General features: G+C 43.0%; 1 protein-coding gene across 1 annotated transcript in view; it reads right to left on the bottom strand.

Moving 5' to 3' along the window:
- LOC126170917 (uncharacterized) overlaps window positions 1-3,363 on the bottom strand; it is a 374,584-nt gene extending 371,221 nt beyond the window's left edge. Inside the window, exon 1 of the mRNA XM_049920759.1 lies at window positions 3,297-3,363. The gene's annotated coding sequence lies outside the window, so the exon portion shown is untranslated. The remainder of the gene's footprint in view (window positions 1-3,296) is intronic.
- Between the last annotated feature and the right edge of the window lie 24,456 nt (window positions 3,364-27,819).

The following is a 27,819-nucleotide window of genomic DNA, read 5'->3' as shown; positions in this document are numbered from 1 at the left end:
GTGATGTCGCCAAACAGATGCCACCATCGTGATACTGTAAACAGAACCTGGATTCATCCGAAAAAATGACGTTTTGCCATTCGTCGTTGAGTACACCATCGCAGGCGCTCCTGTCTGTGATGCAGCTTCAAGGGTAACCGCAGTCATGGTCTCCGAGATGACAGTCCATGCTGCTGCAAACGTCGTCGAACTGTTCGTGCAGATGGTTGTTGTCTTGCACACGTCCCCATCTGTTGACTCAGGGATCGAGACGTGGCTGCACGATCCGTTACAGCCATGCGGATGAGATACCTGTCATCTCGACTGCTAGTGATACGAGGCACAGCGTTCCATATTACCCTTCTGAACCCACCGATTCCATATTCTGCTAACAGTCATTGGATCTCGACTAACGCGAGCAGCAATGTCGCGATACGATAAACCGCATCGCGATAGGCTTCAATCCGACCTTTATCAAAGTCGGAAACTGGATGGTACGCATTTCTCCTCCTTACACGAGGCATCACAATAACGTTTCACCAGGCAACGCCGGTCAACTGCTGTTTGTGTATGAGAAATCGGTTGGAAACTTTCCTCACGTCAGCACGTTGTAGGTGTCGCCATCGGCGCCAACCTTGTGTGAATGCTCTGAAAAGCTAATCATTTGCATATCACAGCATGTTCTTCCTGTCGGTTAAATTTCGCGTCTGTAGCACGTCATCTTCGTGGTGTAGCAATTTTAATGGCCAGTAGTGTATAAAAACGATGGTGTTTTCACAAACACTCTGAAATAAATAATAAAGAGTAATCACACTACCTGAAAGTTGTCCTCAGCCACTATCCCACATTAAAACAATGCGACGATCTACGAATATATGGACACACGTTAGGGGCTAGTAGGACTTCGTTATCGCACTGTAGATTTTATTGCATGGTCAGTGCGACGGCCTGCATCTCATACTGCTGTTTACGTTCACTTAAAGTGCTTTGCGATTTACGTACTTCCGTTAACACTAGGTGTTAAGAGGCTGTTCAAAGGAATTTGTCAGTTTGCGCTTTCTTAACTATCAGGAACTGTAGCAGATCAGATACCCAACACGAAACTGTCCGAATTGGAGACTATATCCCCAAGTTCATTAATGAAAAGACAGACAAACAAAGCTGTGGTTTCGAGAAGGAGTTCTTTTTCCTCTCTAGTGTGAGACGCTTTGTGTCAAAGCGCTATTTCCTCCCGAGAAGGCGTGCGGGAAATCAGGTCACGGACGGCCGCGTTTGTAGCTCCTTCTCTAGTCGCTAAGTGGAAGCTTAGCCGGACAACTCCTGAGCTCTTTCACTGGCGATTCATGCCGTCGGGGAGTAGGCAGTGACCTAACGTAGCCAACACTAGTTTCTAGTAGATGCAAAATTCTTTATTGGCTACTGTCGAGATTTTGATGTTGACAGCTATTACATTACAGTGTATGAAATGACCACCGGTGACCAAACGCAATGTACAACATGATGTTTCGCCGAAAAGTCATAACAACTTTGCTTCACCGTTACAAATAGCATGCTCCTACAAGTCGTGGGTCTAATTACAGCAGAAGAATACGAAACGAAATTTACTGTTAATCTAATTATTCCACTTGTTTAGGTTACGACCCGAACTATTCTAAAAAAAAAGAACATAAGAGAAATAGAACATATTACTTCCAAACGATGAATACATACTGCCGATCTCTTAGGACGTGACAACTCTATTAGTATCTATCACTGTTTAACATATTACTCTACTTTTTCTCCAGAGAAAGCATTTTCGGGGTATTATTCCGGTTAAGTGTTCGTCCAGGTACATAGAGCTGTCCCAGAATGCTTGTCCAACAAAGTCACACGAAAGTGAAACTACGAACCCTTAAATGCATGATTTTTTATTTCAAACTGTAAAAATTACTACGTTTAGTTTATAGTGCCTACATTACGAAAAAAAACATTGAAAACAATTTTAATTAAATTAACAAAGTATTATTGTTGACAATCGCTACAAACACGAAAACAGACCTAATTTCAAATCTATCGTAAAGACACTCGAATTAACCGTCTACACCATATCTACTTACGTTTTCAAAATAAAAAAGTTGTTTTCAAACCCGCAAATCAGTGCACAAACACCAAAAAAACGTCTATACTTTCCGCCAAAACACACGCGCGGCAGTACATCCACACAGCTGATCGTCGAACTGGTTCAGTTCATCCTGCCATTTACCGTCGCTATGAAGAACTACTAGCAGCTTAGCAGCTGCAGTAGAGTGTATACACTTAACTACATAACGAATTTGTTACAAAATGTTGCTCAGTATAGGATACATCGAAGAAATGAAGTCTCTAGCTGGTCGGCTACACTATGCATTAAAGGGTTAAGTTATAGTTTTAATCACACAAGGTACTACGGAAGAAACTATTTAAATTTGATAATGTCGGAACTGAATGTTAGTTATTCTTCGTATCTTATAATTGTAAGCAAAATAAGTGTTACTTTTAATGTTTAGACTAGCTTCCCTTACAGTTTTCTTTGTAAAATGACATTTCCTTCTCTATAAGCTGAATTTACAACGAAACAGATTCTGTTCGCCATCAATAAATCGGTCCACTTCTGTTGCTGATACAAGCGAATCATTTGCCATTTCACACGCAAGAAATACAGTCACACCAGTATCGTATTCAGCCCTAAAAGAAATTGACGCAGGTACAAAATGAGTAAGCAAAGCGTTTCCCACCTCGAAAGAATATTAAGAGTTCAAAGACTCTTAGTGTATGGTGTAGTACTGAGCGTTTTACATTAATTATTTTCCATTAGTATACAACAGTCATATGATAAGTAATGTAATGAAATGTATTACATATTGCCAGCGCTGTAGGAGTCATAAAAGTGTTACCTGACCACGGAGAAATAGCTAATGGGGTTTTTGGATAATCCTATTCATTACTGTTCCATATACAACTTAAGTAGATTCGGTGAATCCTGTTACCTAACTCTGTTGCGCCGAACAGCGACGAGTGATTTACCTGACAAAATTTGAGGTTGCAAAAAAAAAAAAAAAAAAAAAAAAAAAAAAAAAAAAAAAAAAAAAAGAAAAAGATTCGAATTGCTGAGTTTTCTGTTTCTCCTAATGTACTTCTGAAAAGCTTCGGAAGAAAAAGAAAACGACAGAATAGTATGTCCACGACAAAAATGTAGAACTTCTAGAAATAAATCGTAAATGAAATTCGGAGAATTTTCCTACCTAACGCTAGTGAAATTCCGTAGAACGGGAGGATGGCAGAAGCAGGCGTACACCGACCTGTGGGCGAAGACGAGCTCGCCCCAGTCGCAGCAGCCGGGCGGCAGCGGCAACTTCTCGCGTGGCCGGCGACGCACGACTGACACGACGCCGCCGCCGCCGCCGCCGCCGCCGCCGCCGCCGGACGCCGGCGCAGCCCGCGGACGCCAGGCGCCGCCGCCGCCACCGGCGCGCTTCGTTCTGATTGGTCGAAGCATGCTCCCTCTGCCGCCAGCAGCAGGTGTCTGCCCGGAGCTGGTTAACGCGGCGGCAGTCTCGCACCGACTGCCCTCCGTGGTCCCCGCCACTTCATAAGCAGCTTTGGCAATTCATATATCGATTATCTTCAAAATACCTACGTTCGTTTACATCCACAAATATGCACACCCAAAATAAATCTGACAGTTTGTCAATCGTTACACCATACTCTTCGCCCAAACATTAATCGGAAGGCCTAATGGTTCCGACAGACCGGCGTGTCATCCTCAGCCGATAGGCGGCGCTGGATGCGGATGTCGTCGTCAGTTTTCGTGGCCAGAGCCGCTGCTTCTCAGACAAGCTCCTCAGTTGGCCTCTCCAGTGCTGAATGCACCCCACAAGCCAACAGTCCTTGGCAGACCCATAGAGTCACCCATCCAAACACGACAGCGCTTAACTTCGGTGGTCTGACGAGAACCGGTGTTAACACTGCGGTAAGGCCGTTGGCCTTCACACCCTATTAGTGACTAACATTTGTTCCTGGCACAAAAAGAGATGAATGTGTCCACAAATACGCAGCTGGGTTCGATTCCATATAGGTGTGTGGTCAGCGTCTGTGTTTATTAGAATTAAGAAATGTACGGCAGTCAGTCGCTAATAATTGTGATGTTGGTATGTGGGACAAACTGGAGGGCGACTTGAGGTTAGTAATAAATTGTAGAACAAGTAGTCTTGTTTATATAAAAACACTTTTTTTCGTAAGCTGGTGACCGGTTTCGACCCCATGCGCATCATCTTCGGACTTCCAATGACGACGTGTGGAGGTGATGGAACGGAACAGGAACTGTAAATGCCACTCTCAGAAATCGAACAGTGGCGTCTCCGCAGGTCATCACCTGAATATGGTCCGAAGGTCCACACTTCGTCGATACCGTTCACTACTTGTGAATAAAAGTGCCTTTACAGGTCAAGACTTTTCTACATAATATTTTATTGTTCATTGCTATCGCTGCTCCTCCCACTTTGTTTACAAAGAATATGTTCACGTTAGTTTTAACGGACATGTTGCCAGCCACCTCATTGAAAATGAACGTGGCATTCTGGTTGTGTCCCCGTGTATGAAATATAGAGAAAAGTTTCTGCCAGGAGCAGTCGCCTCGCCGTACTTTGCTCAAGGAGCAGATAGCAACGAAGAACTCTAATGTTTAGGAACCTTTTAAGGGTTGCCTTTAGCTCGGCCGGTGCCAGCAGATACCAGCAGGCATAGCGACCCCCATGGCCCCTCCTCCAGTGTTGGCCTATTATAATAGTAACTCTCCATGCTCACATATGAGAGCATGGGCCACATTAAGAAAAGTAAAATTTTTTCTATACCAGTAGGCTGTGTACTCTAAATCTCAATGAATTTAGCGCCAAACTGAGCCAATAATTATACTGTGCTTTGGGAAATCTGGGTGTGAATGCATCGTAAAGTGTAACGTGTCTTCTGCTGGTACGTACGTAAGTTCCTAGAGCTCAAGGTGTATATTTTTAATTGGAGCTGATGTTAAAATGAAGCCATTTGTGTCTCAATAATTAGTTATTAGTAAACATTTATCCCTGTAATCAAGCGCAATTGTACATTTTTTTTTCACTGCAAATAAGCCGTCTGAGGACCACGTTCCAAATTCAGTTCTCCGCCCTTTGTTCTTTTCTTTTCTTCAGGTATGCTTTCATCTGTTCATCATGTTTCTTCTTCCTGTCTTCAGGTCATCTTGAACCAGTCTTTTTAGTTACCCTTCCTTGGAATCCTTCCATTTTTAATACCTTTTCCAAAAATGCTCCTCTGTTGTTTATATCTTCTTTTTTATATTATTTCTTTCTAAATTCTTTAGTACTTCGTTGACCCAGCTTGTTGTGGACTTCTTTCCCCCTAAATGTTTGAAAATCTTTTTAGTTAATCTACTGTCCTGCATTCGAAACAAAAGTCCAAAAAGTAAGAGTCTTCTTTTTCTTATTACGTTTGTGATATTTTCTATATTTTGGTAGATTTCAGCATTACTTCATAATTTCCAAACTTCTACAGTGTTTTGTGGTCCTAAAATTTTCCTTATAATGCGTCTTTCTAGTACTTCTAATTAATCTAAATTATAGTTTAATATCAGGAATTCGCTTGCATATAGGTATTCTGGCTTTACTACTGTGCTGTAATGCCTTATTTTTGCATTTTTGGGCAGGCGCTTTTGTTTGAAGAGGTCTTTGGTGATACCATATGCTCTCCCCATTTTATGCAACATTTCCTCTACTGCAGACTTTTCCGAAACATTTTCTTGGATTATCTCCTCTAGATATTTGAAATTTTTTTACCCTACCTATTTGACCAATATCTGCATTCGGGAATTTTGGAGCATCCTTAACGTTTGTTAATTTTTTTTTTTCCTGCAGAAATTCTTAAGCCAGTTCTGCTGGCTATTTTATCCAACAGATTTATTTGCGTTGTAGCAGATGCAACATTTTAGGAAAGTATAGCAAAATGATGAGCAAATGCAAGACAGTTGACTTCGATCTTTTTCTTCTTCTTCATAACCTTATAGGTGAGATGTTGAGTTCAATAAGTTTTCGTTCCAAATTCTCACTTTTTTCTCTATAACATTATCAAAAAGAATTGCGGTAGGCTGTCACCTTGTCGAACTCCTATTTTTAATTTGAAAGGCTGTGAAACTTCTCCCACAAATTTTACTTTACAGACTGTATCTGTCTTTCACGGATTAGATTTGCCAGCTTACACTTCACGGTGAATTCTTTGTATGTAATACTGTTTCAATTGCAGTATGCAAAGTCCTCAAAATGAATGTACATTTTTATCATTTATTCACTTTTTTAAACAGCAGTAAGTCAAAACTAGCGTTAGTTCGCACAGAAATCACCGCACAGGCCGATTGAGAAGCCAGTGGCGACTGCCTTTAGAATAATTCACAGCTATTTTTAGCAATGTATTTATATATTGTTTGATGTGTTCCACATGCAAGCCAGAAAATCAGGCAACGTACTTCTTATCCAGAGGCACAGTGAACTTATGGACTGCCTAAGTATGTTTTTGATCAATGCCAATCCCTTTGGAGGATACAATGTGTCCCAAAAAGAATATTTCATTGTGGGCTAAATTAACCCTTGTAGGCTTCACTAAATGTCAAGCCTCTCTCAAATGCCCCAAAACTTGGCTCAGATGGTCCAATGCTCATCAAAACTAGTACTATCCACAACCACATCGTGCAGATAGTTGTATACAAATTTGAATTTAAGATCGCCCAGGAGAGAGTCCAATAGATGAGACAAGACTGCCACACCTGTGACTAAACCAAAGGAAAACTTATTAAATTCAGAAAGGTTATTATCAGTAGAAAAGACAGTTAACGGTTTGGAATCTTGTGTAAGGGGTATTTGGTAATATTCCTGGTTAAGATCTACTATAGTGATGACGTTATCCGCCGCAGACCATCTAGCTGAGGAAGTGGCACATATTCCACAACCACCTTTCTATTCAATGCCCGATATCGACAACAGGCATAACTCTTACCATTCTGCTTTGGGGCCAAAAATATTGCAGCCACTTATGGTGAAACCGACAGTCTCCCTACACCATCATGTAACAACTGATTCGCAATTTTATGCTTTTTTTCCATTTTGTATGGTAAAAGCTTATATTTCGTCTGTCGCAGCGGATTCTGGTTGGTTATCCATTAGTTGGCTTTTGGAGTATGCTGTAGATATAAATTTGATACTTGATCTTATCAGTAACTCCCAATTGATCCGTCAGGGCCTCACGAAACCCATTTAATAACTCCACAAATTCGGAGGCCTCCTACTCAGGCAGATATCCCACCTGAAACTCAGGCCCATTAACAGAAACACTACACACCTTCATGTATCTACCAGGAACAGAAAATGGATACCTTTTTTCAGGCTGGAATTTAAATTAACCCGACCCCCTGTATAACGAAGAAGACTCTGCACAGTCTCTAAAAAACTGCAGCCCAACAACAACTTCACGGTTAACCCCCTTACATCAACAACTTCACTGGCCGTGTTAAATAATAAAACATGAAGTGGGGCTACCCTGACATCGAACGGCAGTTCTGGTTGATGGTTTTTCAAGTCAGGAAACCTAGAAACTCAGCAGTATCTACGATATCAATCGTAATCGACCGACGAAGCATTACTACCGGATTCAAGTGGAGTGCACGCGGATTTAGAGTCAAGCTAGGCCCACATATATGGTAAGCGTAGTTTAGTCACTGTGCATTCCCGACGGCAGCCTAATGGCGGAGATCCGTGGTCACAAGGCGGCCACGTACCTGCTTGCCTGCTTAATGACATCAACTCTCCTGACATCTATTGTGCGGCACGACACAGTCTCTCATGAAATACCCGCTTTTTTTTAAAAAAAAAAGGAGAGAGAGAGAGAGAGAGAGAGAGAGAGAGAGATAGAGAGAGAGAACAAAATACATGACTCAAGATCCAACAGAACGTTGTATGCCCTTTTCTGGTCAGTCGATTCTACACTATAAACTGACAGAACTGCTTTTCATCTTCATAAAGGACATTGTCCATCCGAGTTTCTAATCGTCCAGAAAGAATTTTCTTGTGGAGCGCACTTAAGGCTTTCTCATTTTGCAAGGTTTCCACAACTATCCTACTCAGTCAACCAACAGTTAAAGGGGAAATTAATTGGAAAATAACACTACACGGAACTTGCAATACGTGGGTTTGTTGTAGTTTAACAGCGAACCACAATAATTGCACCGTCTGGTCGGTACTTCCTCCTACAAATAGCCCCAGAACTTCCTGAATAATGGCAGGTAAAGGGTTACGTAATTTATAAAATTGTTTACAAGGATGAAGCCTTTGACTCATATCTCCATGTCCTGCACGTCCTACATCATCTTCATCTAGCCAGTTAAGGAAGACACTTGAGCCGGCCGGGAGTGGCCGAGCGGTTCTAGGCGCTACAGTCTGGAACCGCGCGACCGCTACGGTCGCAGGTTTGAATCCTGCCTCGGGCATGGATGTGTGTGATGTCCTTAGGTTAGTTAGGTTGAAGTAGTTCTAATTTCTAAGGGACTGATGACCTCAGAAGTAAAGTCCCATAGTGCTCAGAGCCATTTGAACCATTTGAAGACACTTGTCGTTGTATTGCTGGTACTTCCTCTTGCAACATTTGAATTTCTGACAGTCTCTGAGGATCTTTATTAATTAAACATACGTGCTCGACCCCGTTTTCTAAATGATCTAACAAGGCTTGCAATTGAAAGATTTGTGTACAGGAGAGAGACGCAACACTAAATGCAGAGACACCCACTTGCACATCAGACAGCAGTGCCCTGCACGTGGAGCAGGCTGCACTTGCCTCCCCAGTAGTTGAGGGGTGATGTTTGCCTGTAAGCCAAAGCAACCCGCAACCACTGGCACAACTCGTTAATGCTGCCCTTCTCAGACTGCTGTCTAATGTGCAATTCAAACTGGAGGTAATTTTCCCTCAAATGAATCAGACCTTCATACTCGTTGTTCTCAGGATTCTACAATCTGAAACAGCACAATATTACGAGTACAATGGATAATTTACTTGAATCATGCGACAGTGTATTAGTTACATTACACTGCTTGCTTACTACCAATATTTACAATACCACCACCTTCTTGACCAAATAACTACATAACTACGCTCTGCTAGTAATTAAATGTAATAAAAGGACAAGGGGATCTACGAGTGGCGGCTACTGAGCCTGCATAAAAAATATCTTTATTTCACACAACCACCAGGTGTACACACCAGTGATAAGTACACTTGACAGTAAATACCGTCAACAGCATGTATCTTAAATGAATGAGCAAGAATCAATCAGATTTACAACTCAGTATTCCAGTTTAATCACCTTTGAAATAGCCTGTTATTTTAAGCAAAACCTGTAATCCGCATTTATTTAAAAGGGGCCAATTAAGAAAACTGTTTTAAACAAGTATTTTTAAACAAATACTTTTGCAAGAAAATACCAAAAACTTAAAAATTTTCAAGAACTCTTTTAAGAATACAAGAAAAATCGCAAACCATTATAAAACTAAAATGACATCACCAGTAGCTCAATTAACATTTCATGAGGAAGAACCCCATAAGAAGGTGAACCCGTTGGAACAAGTACACAAGCCACAAACGTAATACCAGACATACAAGTATACTGGCCCACCAACAGCCATTCACAACAGGAACCCACTTGGCCCCATCTTAACGTTTCCACTAGTGATCAATTTACATGCAGCCAAACACGCCAAAAAACAGCACATCTAACAAGAGCAAAAGACGAACTTTATGAAACAGAAAAACGTCAATCAGTTTTAAGCTTGCGACACACTGAGAAAATACTGGACACAACTAAATACACATTGTCAGAAGCTCTTTGCCTTTTACAAAAAACGTGACCCATAGTTACGCAGTGCACGGGTGAGAGGTGTTTGCGCAATTAAATTTACTAAATGTAAACACGTTGCCTTTTAATAAAACATGACCATAAATGAAAGAAAATACAGTTATTCAGTACACCGGTGAGAGGTGTAGCACAGTTAAAGTTACTAACAGCAAACACTTTGCTTTTTAATAAAACGTGGCCATTAATTAAAGAAAACACAGTTATTCAGTGCACCGGCGAGAGACGCTTGAACAGTTAAATTTACTATCAGCATCAAGAACTGACAAATGTATGTCCTAGTGGTACCAGAGGCCAAAAATTATTTTGAACAACTCAGTTGTAGAACAAGTCTCACAAATCTCTTATTTAAGCTGTGCTACAAGTTTTGATTTTGATTCTAATATGTAAATAAAATACGCTGTCTGTGGTATCATTAGCAGAAAATTGGGCCATTAAGTACAAAAAGAGACCATCACGAAATTCTATAAACTGATGGCAGTTCCTGCGCTGTCCTGTGGAGGGTTCCTACAAAACATAAATAAATAAATTCTGACAACAGAGATGAAGTTCCTAAGGAAGACGAAGGGGCGTGCAAGAAGAGACGTGATTAGAAATGAAGATATTAGAACATGATGCTCTAAACGCCTTTTTAAGAGACAGTCTTCACTCCTTCCGATCTGATCATGTAAGCGTAGAAAAGTTGTGGAATGATTTCAAAGAGATAGTATCGACAGCAATTGACAGATATGTACCACATAAATTAATATCCCCCATGGTACGCAAAAGGGGTCAGATCGCCGTTGCAGAAACAGCGAAAAAAACATGCCAAATTTAGAAGAACGTAAAATCCCCAAGACTGGCGAAGTTTTGCAGACGTTCGAAATTTAGCGCGTACTTCAATGTGAGATGATTATAATAATTTCCACAACGAAATTCTGTCTCGAAATCTGGCAGAAAACCCAAAGAGATTCTGGTCATACATAAAGCACACCGCTGGCAAGACGCAATCAATACCTTCACTGCGTGATAACTACGGTGAAGTCACTGATGACAGTGCCACTAAAGCAGAGTTATTAAACACGGTTTTCCGAAACTCCTTCACCAAAGAAGATGAAGTAAGTACTCCCAAATTCCAATCAAGAACAACTGACAAGATGAGAAATATAGAAGTACATATATTCGATGTAACAAAGCAGCTTGAATCACTTAATAAAGCTAAGGCCTGTGGTCCAGATTATATACCAGTCGGGTTACTCTCAGAGTATGCTGATACAATAGCTCCATATTTAGCAGATATATTCAACCGCTCGCTCACAGGAAGATCCGCACCTAAAGACTGGAAAATTGCTCAAGTCCCACCAATACACAAAAAGGGAAATAGGAGCAATCCGTTGAATTACAGGCCCATATCACTAACGTCGATTCCCAGTAGGGTTTTGGAACATATACTGTATTCAAACATTATGAAGTATCTCGAAGAAAACAATTTATTGACACATAGTCAGCAGGGATTCAGAAAATATCGTTCTACATCTACATCTACATCTATATCCATACTCCGCAAGCCACCTGACACTGTGTGGCGAAGGGTACCCTCAGTACCTCTATCGGTTCTCCCTTCTATTCCAGTCTCGTATTGTTCGTGGAAAGAAGGATTGTCGGTATGCTTTTGCGTGGGCTCTAATCTCTCTGATCTTATCCTCATGGTCTCTTCGCGAGATATACGTAGGAGGGAGCAATATACTGCTTGACTCTTCCGTGAAGGTATGTTCTCGAAACTTCAACAAAAGCCCGTACCGAGCTACTGAGCGTCTCTCCTGCAGAGTCTTCCACTGGAGTTTATCTATCATCTCCGTAACGCTTTCGCGATTACTAAATGATCCTGTAACGAAGCGCGCTGCCCTCCGTTGGATCTTCTCTATCTCTTCTATCAACCCTATCTGGTACGGCTCCCACACTGCTGAGCAGTATTCAAGCAGTGGGCGAACAAGCGTGCTGTAACCTACTTCCTTCGTTTTTGGATTGCATTTCCTTAGGATTCTTCCAATGAATCTCAGTCTGGCATCTGCTTTACCGACGATCAACTTTATATGATCATTCCATTTTAAATCACTCCTAATGCGAAACACAACTAGCTCTTTATACTCATGAAGGAATGAGTGCTATTGACATAGTATGTCAAAATGGTTCAATATTTTTAGATTTCCAGAAGGTTTTCGACACCGTTCCTCACAAACGTCTTCTAATCAAACTGCGTGCCTATGGAATATCGCCTCAGTCAGAAAGGTCTAAGTTCGTAGTAAGAGACGGAAAGTCATCGAGTATAACAGAAGAACGTAATATCCGGCGTTCCCCAAGGAAGTGTTATAGGACCTCTGTTGTTCCTGATCTATATTAATGATGTAGGAGACAATCAGAGTAGTCGTCTTAGAGTGTTTGCAGATGATGCTGTCATTTACCGTCTTGTAAAGTCATCAGATGACCAAAACGAATTGAAAAATGATTTAGATAAGATATCTGTAGGGTGCGGAAAGTGGCACTTGACCCTGAATAAAGAAAAGTGTGAAGTTATTCACGTGAGTACTAAAAGAAATCCACCAAATTTCGATTACACGATAAATCACACAAATCTGAAGGCTGTAAATTCAACTAAATACTTGTTGTTGTTGTTGTGATCTTCAGTCCTGAGACTGGTTTGATGCAGCTCTCCATGCTACTCTATCCTGTGCAAGCTTCTTCATCTTCGAGTACCTACTGCAACCTACATCCTTCTGAATCTGCTTAGTGTATTCATCTCTTGGTCTCCCCCTACGATTTTTACCCTCCACGCTGCCCTCCAAAACTAAATTGGTGATCCCTTGATGCCTCAGAACATGTCCTACCAACCGATCCCTTCTTCTAGTCAATTTGTGCCACAAACTTCTCTTCTCCCCAATCCTATTCAATACTTCCTCATTTGTTATGTGATCTACCCATCTAATCTTCAGCATTCTTCTGTAGCACCACATTTCGAAAGCTTCTATTCTCTTCTTGTCCAAACTATTTACCGTCCATGTTCCACTTCCATACATGGCTACTCTCCATACAAATACTTTCAGAAATGACTTCCTGACACTTAAATCTATACTCGATGTTAACAAATTTCTCTTCTTCAGAAACGCTTTCCTTGCCATTGCCAGTCTACATTTTATATCCTCTCTACTTCGACCATCATCAGTTATTTTGCTCCCCAAATAGCAAAACTCCTTTACTACTTTAAGTGTCTCATTTCCTAATCTAATACCCTCAACATCACCCGACTTAATTCGACTACATTCCATTATCCTCGTTTTGCTTTTGTTGATGTTCATCTTGTACCCTCATTTCAAGACACTGTCCATTCCGTTCAACTGCTCTTCCAAGTCCTTTGCTGTCTCTGACAGAATTACAATGTCATCGGCGAACCTCAACGTTTTTATTTCTTCTCCATGGATTTTAATACTTAGGGATTACAATTTCAAATAACCTAAATTGGAACGATCATACAGATAATGTTGTGGGTACAGCAAACCAAAGACTGCGATTCATTGGCAGAGCACTTGGAAGGTGCAACAGATCTACTAGAGAGACTGCTTACACTACTCTTGTCCGTCCTATTCTGGAGTATTGCTGTGCGGTGTGGGATCCCCGTCAGGTGGGACTGACGGATGACATCGAAAAAGTACAAAGAAGGGCAGATCGTTTTGTATCATCGCGAAGTAGGGGAGATAGTGCCACAGACATGATACCTGAATTGGAGTGGCAATCATTAAAACAAAGGCGTTTTCGTTGCGACGGGATCTTCTCATGAAATTTCAATCACCAGTTTTCTCCTCCGATTGCGAAAACATTCTGTTGGCACCAACGTACGTAGGGATAAATGATCATCACGATAAAATAAGAGAAATAAGGGCGCGCACAGAAAAATTTAAGTGCTCATTTTTCCCGCGCGCCGTTCGAGAGTGGAACGGTAGAGAGACAGCTTGAACGTGGTTCATTGAACCCTCTGCCAGGCACTTTATTGTGGATAGCAGAGTATGTAGGTGAATTAAATATTTTCAACATGAAAGAAGAATACAAAAACATCATATACATTAGAGACAAAACCTCATAAGAACGTCAGGTCACAGAATTCTCCATGAGATCCCGAACTGTATCCCGAATGGGAAAAAGAGTTACTGGAAGATCTGGAAAAAAATGGGAATGATTTTGTTCGGGAGTTCGGAACCGGCAGTAGTTTAATCCTGGAAAGGAACAACAAGAAGAAGAAGAAGAAGAAGAAGATGATGATAATTTAATTCCAGTACCATGGAAAGAATAATAATGCAGTCAGATGTATGATGGAAATCATTACTTTTTTTTGCTTCTTTCGAAAAACCTTATTTGATAGCGATCTGCAATCCGCACTTTAGTAAAAGAGGGTTATCACAGGTAAAGTAATATAAAAGTACACTGTTTCAACTGGATGTTCTTTTATATTCGTAAGAAAATTTGGCGACAAAGTTGAAAAAGAGACCATAATTAAATTCTATAAAGAGATGGCGGTTCCTGTGTTATCCTAAGGAGGTGAAAGCTGTTTTGCCACAAAAAGCAAGAAAGATTTATCTAATCCATTTTTCGTTGACTATGTTCTCCAAAAACAATTGTCGTTGCTTTAAGAATGGAAGGTTTGATAAACGTATCACCAATAGTGTAAGATTGTTTATTTTTTGCTATTAAGAAAGAAATCCCGTATGATGCTTCAATAACATTCTCATTTTCCTGCTGAAAGATCCCAGTAGAGTCCAGCTTCATGCGATTTCAAAAAATTTCTTTTCCAACAAAAAACTCTTTTGATTTGTTTTTCAACGCTGGCTGGGCTGTTGTTAGATGACGATCCAGACGCACAGGTCGCAATGGGTCGTTATTGAGGACATCATAACACACAACACACTGTGGCAACTGGACGTTACCTTTTTCAGTAAACGTACATTCATACTAGTATACAGTTAGTCTACATTATACAATCCTCTTTTAGCGGACTTTTTTTCGTTCCACGTACAAAACCGATAATAATACTACTAACTTCTGTAGAGCGCAATAGGCGAAATAATGAGTTAAAAAATGTTGAGTGCTGACTGAAGAATGCGTTGTGTCAGCAGTAAGTAGGTCACGCATGAGGCAAAATTGATGCTGGCAAATCTACAGAAAATGCACTCGCTAACTGTAATTTGAACGCAAATCTTTTTACAGGCCTGACCACATGTTTCTGCTGTCTCTTGATCTTTCTGCCTCCCCCCCCCCCCCACTGCCAAGGGTCCGCGTTCCTCAGGTTGGAAACGACTGCTCGCAATGATATATCACAGCTGATTTCTTGCTAATGGGTGCCAGCCATGGATCGCTGGAGAAATCGAAAGCGATATTGCCTGCAATCGTCGTTCGCTTCAGTCCTGTTTGCGCCTCATTACTTGTAAATAACTAGTTGCAGAAACGTACACGAGAGATTTACCGAGCAATTTCACCCAGTATTACGAACGTCACTTTCGTGAATGTCCGCTGTTAGAAATTACAAGCAATCAGCGATCGGTCCCTGCGATCTGCGCACACACGTGCGATCTGTGGACAGACTGGGCAACCTGTGCGACAGATTGCTGCGATCCGTCGTATGACGGTCCCAAAAGTTTGACTAACAAAAGAACGATAAGCGGAAAAAGGAATTTTCTCCGTAGTTTACAGAAGAACGAAATATTTCAAATAAATTCTTTAATCTGAAAATACTGAATAAAAGGGGTTTGTACATGTACATTTTTATAAGAAAAGTAGAATCTTCTGCAGCGGTCTGGACAGAGAACTCAGAAAGAGACTCATAAAATGTCTTGTATGGAGTGTTCTTCTATATGGCGCTGAAACATGGACTATGAGGAAAAAAGACAGAGAAAGGGTGGAGGCTTCTGAGATCTGGACATGGCGGAAGATGGAAAGAATAAGTTGGATGGACAGAGTAAAAAATGAAGAGGTACTGAGAAGAGTGGGAGAGAAAAGCCAGTTACTAGATGTAATAAAGAGACGAAAAAGAAATTGGACTGATAAAAACAGTTTTAGAAGATTATGTAGAAGGGAAAAGGAAGCGAGGAAGGAAGAGATTCCAGATACTGGATGACATGATGGACGGTACAACATACAGCAGCCTTAAGAAGGAAGCAATGGATCGCAGAAAATGGGGAGGCAAAGGACCTGCTAATATTGCAGATAACTGCTGATGATGATGACATGCGGAGGCCGGTCATTGGTGGCCGAGCGGTTCTAGGCGCTTCAGTCTGGAACCGCGCGACCGCTAAGGTCGCAGGTTCGAATCCTGCCTCGGAAATGGATGTGTGTGATGTTCTTAGGTTAGTTAGGTTGAAGTAGTTCTAAGTTCTAGGGGACTGATGACCTGAGATGTTAAGTCCCATAGCGCTCAGAGCCATTCTTTTTACATGCGGAGTACGTAGTTGAGTGAAGCAGAAAAAAATTAATTTTTGGTAGTTATCAGGAAATACGCCAAAGATAGGTGCGGGGAACGGAAATTCATCACAGAACGCAGTAGTGTACGAAGAACATTGTGTGTCCGATGCAAGGCTCAAGGCGTGGCTGACCCAAGGAAGCCGATGGCCGATGGCCGATGGCGCACTATCAATAACGCCACACAGCATTAGCAATACCATTCTCCAGTACGCGTATTCCCCCATTATTGGAGATGGGCGAGTTAACGGTGGCAGCTATTGCCCCAGAGATCGGATTGTGCGTAGGAATCGTAACCGACATGCAGCTTTCTCCGCACTCTTCTGCTATTTTTCCTTGAATTTCCGTACCTCGCATTGCTTCCAATGTCACAAGACGAACTAAACTAGTTTGCTCTTCCTTTCATGCCTCCGTTTCTCTGTTTTCACCAATACTGAGTGCAGTGAACGGTCGAGTATCAAGTGCTCGCTCTGTCGTCACTTGGGTGTGCACCCATGCCCCTCTAGTGGAGAGTTTGGGGACTCAGCGCTCTCACAGAGACCACACGCCTTTCGGTAGACAATGGTATTACGATCCATTCAGGGGTTTTAATTTTATAGTCACTGGCTAGATTCTTTTTGAGTACACCTTATATGTTTTGCTTACAAGAGCTGGTAATGTATTAACACCAGGGCAAGCCAGTGGAGTGTCACAGTGGATATCAGAGCTTCACAGGATAAATGACTTCCTGAACTTCGATATAATTTGAGTTTTCGATTGATGATTAACAGTTTTTGACTAATATACGCAGATATTGTGCTGGCGTTTCCACATGTACACCTGTGATTTATGATATTCATCTGACGACAAATATCGCTTGGCAGAGACGAACTTTGTTCATCTCTCGTTTGTCGGAAATTTGTCATTTCCAGTGAGGTACCACTGTAATACTGGAGTGCGGATGTTTCTCCAGATGACATTCACTACTGGAACGCATTACAGTGAGGTGCAAAGAGTCATGGGACACCTGATAATACCGTGTCGGACTTCCTTTTGCCCAGTGTAGTCTGCAGTTCGACGTGACATTATCTCAACAAATCGCTGGAAGTCTTCTGCAGGAATAACGATCTATGTTGCGTCGACAGCCGCCCACATTTACCAAAGATTTGCCGGTGCAGGATTTTGTCCACGAACTCACTTCTCGATTATAGCCCATAAACGTTCGCTGCAAGTCGCGTCGGTCGATCTGTGTGGCCAAATCATTCGCTCCAGTTTTCCAGAATGTTCTTCAAACCGATCTAGAAAAAGGGTGGCACGGTCACATTGTGCATTTTCATCCATAAAAATTCCATCGTTGTTTCGGAACACGACATCCATGAATGACTGCAAATGGCCTCCAAGTAACCGAATATAACCAGCAAGCTGTCCACTCCACGTGAATACAGTCCACACCATTATGGAGCCACCATAAGCATGCAGGGTGCCTTGTTGTCAGATTGGTTCCATGGCTTCGTGGGGTCTGCGCCACACTCGAACCGTACCATCTACTCTCAGCAATTGAAATCAGGACTCATCTGATCAGCCCATGTTTTCCAATCGTCTATGGTGTAGCCTATATAGCCACAAGCCAGGAGAGGCGATGAAGGGATATTGTCCTCTTGAAAAAAAGCACTCGCGTCGGTCGTCTCCTGCCATAGCCCATTAACGCCAAATTTTGCCGCATTGCCCTGATGGATACGTTCGTCGTACGTTCCATATTGATTTCCGTGGTTATGTCGCGCAGTGTTGCTTGTCTGTTAGCACTGACAACTCTGCGCAAACGCCGCTGCTCTCGGTCGTTAAGTGAAGGCAGTCAGCCACTGCTTTCTCTGTGGTGCGAGGTAATGCCTAAAGTTTGGTATTTTCTGCACATTCTTGTCACTGTGGATCTCGGAATATTGAATTCCCTAATAAGGAGCGACAAAAAAGTTTTATTTGCGTGCGTTGCGGCAGCGTATTCCAACGTAATGCGCCTCCGACGCGGGTATATAAGAATCGACATGTAGGCAAAGGATTAGTGTAAAATTCGTGTCTTTCCGACGTGCGTGAGGTAAATGCGGAAACATGAAGTTCGGTGGCTTTATTTCCAAATGCATCCAAAAAGGACCAACGTGGTGTCATTCCGTTCGTGGCTACCGAAGAACAAACACTGATAGACATCGATCGGAGAATGAAGTATCTGTGTGGGACAGCATATCAATAGAAAACCACCGTTGCGGAAAACTGCGACAAGGGATGCTGCTGCTACATGATAACTGAAGTTCCCACATCGCACATATCGTTGAATGGAAGTTACGACAACTCAAGCAGGAGACACTCTAGCACCCGCCCTATAGTCCTTATCCCCTCCCAAGCCATTATCACGCCTTCGGTCTTTTAGAAAGGCCTTGAAGTGTCGACGATAGCTGTTGGACGAGTACGTGCAACAGTTACGGACTTCTTCACGAGCAGAAAAAGATGTTTTACCAAACGGTTATTTTCAACCCGGCGAGTCAGTGGAATGATTGCCTCAGTGCTCACGGCGATTTTGCCTCATTGGCATACTGATTCTAGACTATACAGCCTTAGAACGGAAATTTTTTGGTCCCTGTTCATAGAATGGCTTCTGGATGTCACTGTCAGAAACTGTCTCTCAAAACGCCGTAGTTTTGCTTGTTGCAGTTTCATCAAAATAATTCAGTGCTAGACTGATGATTCAGCTGAACCTATACACCGCTAGCCTCACTCCGGCTTTTGTCAATGACAGGCGATGACAGACACACTCACGCACTCTTTCACACTTAGAACAGAACTTATACAGTTAGTAACACAATGATGTACTACTTCGAGGGATAAATTGGTACTCTGGATGCCACTGAATATCTGTGTAGCGATACATTTAGAGCACCTTTTAATGTATATAACTAAGCGTACAACGATATAACTATAAATAATTACTAAGCAATCTGTACTTTTCGTAATTCGAATGAAAGTTTTGATTAGCACCATTGTTACACAGAGTACCATTGCCTGTGGTAGCTTATACCATCGTCAACCTCTATGTCAAAATTTAAGCAATCTGTACTTTTCGTAATTCGAATGAAAGTTTTGATTAGCACCATTGTTACACAGAGTACCCTTGCCTGTGGTAGCTTATACCATCGTCAACCTCTATGTCAAAATTTTGCGATTTATAACAAGTGCTTTCTGTTTAGTTGCAGACAGACATAACATCTAGCAGTCTGCAATCACGTACGTTTGATTCTACAGTCAAATTAATGTGGCAACAACATTTAACTGTGAGAGACTTTACCTCCGAGTGGAGGACAACGAATATTGAGCCTAGCTACTATTACTTTGGAAAACTGTTTTTAATATACACAGTCTCCACATTCGTCTAATTTTAGTTGATGTTCACATGGAGAATGTGCTACGAGATAAGAATTTCCTGGGATGCTTACAGCCACAGATAAACAACTGCAACGCCACCTTGACGCATCTGCGATACCGTTGCTGTAGTTGACAAATACTGGTGACCACATAAAAATTTGCGGGAAAAGGACAATAGGACGTGTGGTGACTTGTCAATGAAAGAATTAATATAAAAATATCAAGTATTCCCCCCTTCCCCCTCCCCCCTCACTTCCATGCACCTTCCCATCATAGAACTCTCACCAGGTTTAAACCTGTGACAGCTTTTCAAAAAGGATGTGAAACTGGGATGTGCTAGGGCTGAGATACGAACTTGTTTTATGCTCCCAATTAAGGAAGCTCACATTGTGATGTATTTTAGTAGTAAGGATGACGCCAATTATACTAAGACTTTAATTGTAAAAATTAGTGCACGTTTTGGTCCTCACGCCAAAGAAATTAACAGGTAGATAATCTGTTCACAGTTCACTCTTTACATACGAAATATTTACTAACTGACACTTTTCATAAAAGTCCCTAAAACAGCTGTAGCACACATTTTCATTTCAACCAAAAGAAAGCACACAACTGTTCAGTACACTGTCTCAGTAAGGTCACCGTTTACCTGCGTTTTGTGAAGATGATTTGTTCTTCTCGTACTTTCAGTGTCTTAATTAGTTTGTTCTTCTGTGTCGGTCTCTTTTTATGTTCTTGAAGATCTTGTTTCTTATTTTCTTCTTTCCTATAGTCTTCTCCTCATGTGACACCACTTCTTCGTTGAAATATCTAAATCGTGTTTCTCATAATTTATTTTTTTACTGCGACAAGCAGATTTTTTGGCGACTTCTACATTCCGCCCATCTCTGCACGCTTAAACTACGTCGTATGCCTCAGTGTTATAATCCTCGTCACCTCTTCAAAGGTTCTGACTTCCACCACAACGAATACTGCCTCATTTTCCTAGAAATTCTCATCCGTCTGCCATTACACTATCGAGTCGCAGCATCGACTGACTGTTTTCATTTGCCGCTTTCTCGATAGTTAAAGCTTAACATAGTCAAATTTTCCTACCTTACCAAAGCACTTTTAGGGTCAATTCTAGTGTCCGATACCACCCGTCGGCTTTGACCAATGACGTAATGTGCGATGTTATTTTGTTTGGGCCGCAGATTGCTGTCGATGAACGTTAAATGATTTCTCTGGATTTCCTCGTTACGTGCATATATTAATATTAAAAATTCGATATAGATTGTTTGGCTTTCATCTCGTAATTCTCGTAAATCTCGGCATCTCTTGTTAATGAAAGTAGTCGTCATTTATAAGTAGTTGTGATTTATAAGATATTGATTTCTGACGCTATTCGTTATGGATGAGTCAGTTGTTTTTACTGCGAAAACTCTGCTTCAGAAAATGAGTGATCGTAAATCAAGTATAAAACTTTTGCAATCATTGGGCATCATTGCTGAATTTTACAAGTGCAGTGTCTGTGGAAATTACACTCCTGGAAATGGAAAAAAGAACACATTGACACCGGTGTGTCAGACCCACCATACTTGCTCCGGACAGTGCGAGAGGGCTGTACAAGCAATGATCACACGCACGGCACAGCGGACACACCACGAACCGCGGTGTTGGCCGTCGAATGGCGCTAGCTGCGCAGCATTTGTGCACCGCCGACGTCAGTGTCAGCCAGTTTGCCGTGGCATACGGAGCTCCATCGCAGTCTTTAACACTGGTAGCATGCCGCGACAGCGTGGACGTGAACCGTATGTGCAGTTGACGGACTTTGAGCGAGGGCGTATAGTGGGCATGCGGGAGGCCGGATGGACGTACCGCCGAATTGCTCAACATGTGGGGCGTGAGGTCTCCACAGTACATCGATGTTGTCGCCAGTGGTCGGCGGAAGGTGCACGTGCTCGTCGACCTGGGACCGGACCGCAGCGACGCACGGATGCACGCCAAGACCGTAGGATCCTACGCAGTGCCGTAGGGGACCGCACCGCCACTTCCCAGCAAATTAGGGACACTGTTGCTCCTGGGGTATCGGCGAGGACCATTCGCAACCGTCTCCATGAAGCTGGGCTACGGTCCCGCACACCGTTAGGTCGTCTTCCGCTCACGCCCCAACATCGTGCAGCCCACCTCCAGTGGTGTCGCGACAGGCGTGAATGGAGGGACGAATGGAGACGTGCCGTCTTCAGCGATGAGAGTCGCTTCTGCCTTGGTGCCAATGATGGTCGTATGCGTGTTTGGCGCCGTGCAGGTGAGCGCCACAATCAGGACTGCATACGACCGAGGCACACAGGGCCAACACCCGGCATCATGGTGTGGGGAGCGATCTCCTACACTGGACGTACACCACTGGTGATCGTCGAGGGGACACTGAATAGTGCACGGTACATCCAAACCGTCATCGAACCCATCGTTCTACCATTCCTAGACCGGCAAGGGAACTTGCTGTTCCAACAGGACAATGCACGTCCGCATGTATCCCGTGCCACCCAACGTGCTCTAGAAGGTGTAAGTCAACTACCCTGGCCAGCAAGATCTCCGGATCTGTCCCCCATTGAGCATGTTTGGGACTGGATGAAGCGTCGTCTCACGCGGTCTGCACGTCCAGCACGAACGCTGGTCCAACTGAGGCGCCAGGTGGAAATGGCATGGCAAGCCGTTCCACAGGACTACATCCAGCATCTCTACGATCGTCTCCATGGGAGAATAGCAGCCTGCATTGCTGCGAAAGGTGGATATACACTGTACTAGTGCCGACATTGTGCATGCTCTGTTGCCTGTGTCTATGTGCCTGTGGTTCTGTCAGTGTGATCATGTGATGTATCTGACCCCAGGAATGTGTCAATAAAGTTTCCCCTTCCTGGGACAATGAATTCACGGTGTTCTTATTTCAATTTCCAGGAGTGTATATGGTTTTGATGAAGGATGCGTCATCACGAACTTCCGACGAATTCATGTGGAGGTGCAGAAAAAATAACATATGGAGATTTATACGCAGGGGGACTTGGTTCGAAAGATCGAGGCTACTATTTTTGCTATGAATATTCTTGCAAGCTGTCATGCACGAAGCAGGGGTTTCGTGTGGCACTGTAGTCGACCGGTTCTCGTTTTGTAGAGAAGTCTTCGGGGAATTTATGAAGTATAGGGGGTCATTGGGAGGGTCAGGGGTTATAGTTGAAGTAGATGAGTCACATTTTGGAAAGAGAAAGTACGAAAGGGGGCACGAGGTTGTTGGGCTTTGGGTTTTTGGAGTAGTAGTTTTCGGAGGAGATTGTGCTGATGTTGTATTTAGGGTTGTACCAAATCGGGCAAAAGAAGTCGACATCTTTAATAGAAGAATATGTGGAAGAAGGTTCTGTAGTCATGTCCGATGCGTTTGCTTCGTACAAGGGGTTGGCTCAGAGGGGTTATCATCTTTTGGTCGTGAATGACAATATTCAGTTTAAAGATTGTAAGACGGGGGCATGTACTAATACTATCGAGAGGCATTGGGGGGCTGTGAAATCTGTTGTCGGGCGGAGAAAGAGAAGGATTTCTGTGTTGCTAGGCCATTTAAAGGAATACTGTTGTAGGAAGAGTATTCCTAAAGGTTATTGTTCATTTCTTGCATTTATGAAAGTAGTCAGCAAAATGTACAAGCCTCGTTTTGTTAGTTAGGTGCTAGTTGGTCCGATACTCTTTTCTTGTTTTACGTTGCGTTTTTTTTTTATGTTACTGTATTATGCCAGTGCTACTTTTTTGGTTTCTCTGGAGGGAGTTTTTCTGCCGTTTTAATATTTTCTGGTTACAATGGTGTTCCGAGGGGTATTGCTGTGTCTTTGCCGGACGGTTTATGTTGCTGACTCGTGTTTTCATTCTTTTTACTACACTCCTGGAAATTGAAATAAGAACACCGTGAATTAATTGTCCCAGGAAGGGGAAACTTTATTGACACATTCCTGGGGTCAGATACATCACATAATCACACTGACAGAACCACAAGCACATAGACACAGGCAACAGAGCATGCACAATGTCGGCACTAGTACAGTGTATATCCACCTTTCGCAGCAATGCAGGCTGCTATTCTCCCATGGAGACGATCGTAGAGATGCTGGATGTAGTCCTGTGGAACGGCTTGCCATGCCATTTCCACCTGGCGCCTCAGTTGGACCAGCGTTCGTGCTGGGCGTGCAGACCGCGTGAGACGACGCTTCATCCAGTCCAAACATGCTCAATGGGGGACAGATCCGGAGATCTTGCTGGCCAGGGTAGTTGACTTACACCTTCTAGAGTACGTTGGGTGGCACGGGATACACGCGGACGTGCATTGTCCTGTTGGAACAGCAAGTTCCCTTGCCGGTCTAGGAATGGTAGAACGATGGGTTCGATGACGGTTTGGATGTACCGTGCACTATTCAGTGTCCCCTCGACGATCACCAGTGGTGTACGGCCAGTGTAGGAGATCGCTCCCCACACCATGATGCCGGGTGTTGGCCCTGTGTGCCTCGGTCGTATGCAGTCCTGATTGTGGCGCTCACCTGCACGGCGCCAAACACGCATACGACCATCATTGGCACCAAGGTAGAAGCGACTCTCATCGCTGAAGACGACACGTCTCCATTCGTCCCTCCATTCACGCCTGTCGCGACACCACTGGAGGCGGGCTGCACGATGTTGGGGCGTGAGCGGAAGACGGCCTAACGGTGTGCGGGACCGTAGCCCAGCTTCATGGAGACGGTTGCGAATGGTCCTCGCCGATACCCCAGGAGCAACAGTGTCCCTAATTTGCTGGGAAGTGGCGGTGCGGTCCCCTACGGCACTGCGTAGGATCCTACGGTCTTGGCGTGCATCCGTGCGTCGCTGCGGTCCGGTCCCAGGTCGACGGGCACGTGCACCTTCCGCCGACCACTGGCGACAACATCGATGTACTGTGGAGACCTCACGCCCCACATGTTGAGCAATTCGGCGGTACGTCCACCCGGCCTCCCGCATGCCCACTATACGCCCTCGCTCAAAGTCCGTCAACTGCACATACGGTTCACGTCCACGCTGTCGCGGCATGCTACCAGTGTTAAAGACTGCGATGGAGCTCCGTATGCCACGGCAAACTGGCTGACACTGACGTCGGCGGCACACAAATGCTGCGCAGCTAGCGCCATTCGACGGCCAACACCGCGGTTCGTGGTGTGTCCGCTGTGCCGTGCGTGTGATCATTGCTTGTACAGCCCTCTCGCAGTGTCCGGAGCAAGTATGGTGGGTCTGACACACCGGTGTCAATGTGTTCTTTTTTCCATTTCCAGGAGCGTATTTTAAAATTTTTCTTCTGATTGAGGGCGGGTGGTAGGGAAGAAGTGATTTGGGTGGTACCTCATTCGTGCTTGGTAGTTTGTGTTTCTTATTATTTTGTCATCAGTTATTCTTGATTTTGCTTCTTTCGTTACAGTTTGACCTTCTAACATTATTATTTCTTGTTATGTCCTTATTTCGTTCATGTCAGCCTCGTTCTTGGACTCCTTTGGAAGTTCATATGCTGTAGATTTCTTTTTATGTAGTCACTTTTATGTTTTCCTTATCGATGTTTCTGCTACACTTCTCTTATTTTTAGTGTCACTCCTAGTGTATCGATTTTACTGAGTGTTACTTGGAGCTACTGTAGTTGGTGTGACTTTAGTGTTGTATAGTAATCGGTTGCAAGGTTTGGTCATTTTTGCGTTTTATTTCTTTGCGTGTCCAGTAATGTGCTAAAGATTTTTATTTTTTGAAAGTCTAGTCGTATTCTGTAGATCACTAACAATATCATTTTTAAGCACGTTTCTGATATCTTATAAGATTTTTGAGCAACAAGCAGTAATATTGGAATCGGTAACTGGAAAAGACGTCCTACATAGGTTGCTTCTAGTTATCGATTCCAATTATTCGTCGGTTCATTATACGGACCATTTTTGCAGTACGTGCGGAAAATGTAATATAATATATGCACTCGTAATTTCTCTGATGTTCTTATTTATTTCAGTCATCTTCAACTAGTTTAAATGAAATTCGCGCGTAAATAATAGTCGCATTAAATACATTATTTTATGGCGCGCTACATTCGTTTGTTTAAGAGTATGATCGGTTCCATTCATAGATTGTACATTGCAGCATCTTTGCCTTACGTATGACGTCATTGGTCAAAGCCGACGGGTGGTATCGGGCACTAGAATTTATTCCACTTTCACATATAAATCGCATACAATGTACGTAGCATGTGGCATCATATTTACAGAATATACTAAGTTTAATTTACATTGAAATTAAAGAAAAGAATTAAGGTTGTACAAAATATAGACTATTATTTTTACATACCTGGCTGAACAATAAAAACGTATGGCGTTGTTTTGTGTCAAAGAAAATATGCGTTAAAATTCCTCTTCATTATTTATCTAATCTACAGTCAGTCGGCTTAACTTGATCACTGAAGGTTGCAGTGGGCCGAGCACTACAGCTTCGTGGGCCGAATTCAATCAATAATGTAACGCGAATTTGTGAACGTTTCTATGGAAACACCTCAGTGTTGTCACAGCTCCGTATGCGGCTACTGTTTCTCCTGAAGCCGTTAGCTCTCCCCAGATGTAGTAGGCTGACAATAGTGCTGCGAGCTGCCAGGTACCTCATTACGGCATCTCTACCATAGTCATCTTTACTATTGTTCTGTAGCAGGAAATTACAAAAACTTATAACCTACTTTTGATGTACTGTTTATTGTCCACGTTTCGCACCCACATAAGATTTCATTCCAAACAAATACTTTCATAAAAGACTTGGTAGTCATTCAATGAGGGTCGTCCTCTTGAGTGCAGTGTCGAGTGGTACAAGACTGGAGTTTACACTCATTGCTCCGGTGGTTAACAACTCGCACATGGATACGAGACAATGAGGATTCTACATCTAATTTTACATCTATACTCTGCAAACTTCTGTTGGATACGACAAGCTCATTTAATGGTTTTTAAAAGCACACTGACTGGTCCGAGTAGCAAAAATGGGAAGATTGGCAAGAATTATAAATCCAGTTGTCATGCCCTCCTTTACCTGAGTACCAAACAGCATACCCCAGCAGGATATCACAAGATCCTGCATTGCAGTTCACACCACAAACGCCTAGTGGAGTGTACGGGAATTTGGGTGGCCCACCCAGCCCTAGATTTTTCACCCATGGCGCATGTGTGGGATGTGACGGGAAGATGCATATACAATATCTGTTATAAACATCGCAACAACGTGTGATAAACATCGGAGAAGCGTTTCGTCGTATAATATTTCCGGTTCCGCCAGTGTACAAATGATGTTGAATTTTGCAAGAAACCCACTTCCACTCATAGTAGATTGTGCAAAATTAAGCATTGGCTGTACGTGACATGTTTTAGCTACATTCTGGTAGAAGCAACCTTTAAAAATGTCCTTTTTCAATGTCGAGTGGAATTTACACTGTTCAGTAGCATTAATGCGTACACGTGTCAAATGCCTGAATAACCACCTTTTGAAGAGCAGACCGGTGCGAGATATGCAAGAAGTCAGTCAATGAGGTTCTGCAAAGCACCGACAGGGATGTGGAGCCATGCCGTCTCCAGTGCGGTGGCCAACTGTGACAGTTCTTTCGGTTGAGGATCCCTGGCGCGTGTAACCCGATCGAGATGGCCACACATATTCTCGATTGGGTTTAAATCCTGGAGTCTTGATGGCTAGGGGAGTACGGTGAGTCCATAGTAACACTCTTCTAACCACGTACGTGCAGTGGAGATGTGTGACACCTTGCATTGTTCTGCTGATAGATGCCGTCGTGCCGAGGAAAAATAAACGGCATCTAGTGATGGACTTGGTCCTCCAGGGTAGATACGTACTAACGTTGATCCACAGTGGCTTCCAGAATAACGAGATCATTCAGGGAATGCCACGAAAACATTCCCAGACCAAGACGCTCCATCCACCGGATTGGACCTTTTTGATGAAACGTTTCAAGCTGTACA

The sequence above is a fragment of the Schistocerca cancellata genome, chromosome 1 (assembly GCF_023864275.1).
Source record: "Schistocerca cancellata isolate TAMUIC-IGC-003103 chromosome 1, iqSchCanc2.1, whole genome shotgun sequence".
In the NCBI taxonomy this organism is placed as follows: domain Eukaryota; kingdom Metazoa; phylum Arthropoda; class Insecta; order Orthoptera; family Acrididae; genus Schistocerca; species Schistocerca cancellata.
The sequence above is the reverse complement of the archived record's forward strand: the minus strand, read 5'-3'. Positions and strand labels throughout refer to the sequence as shown.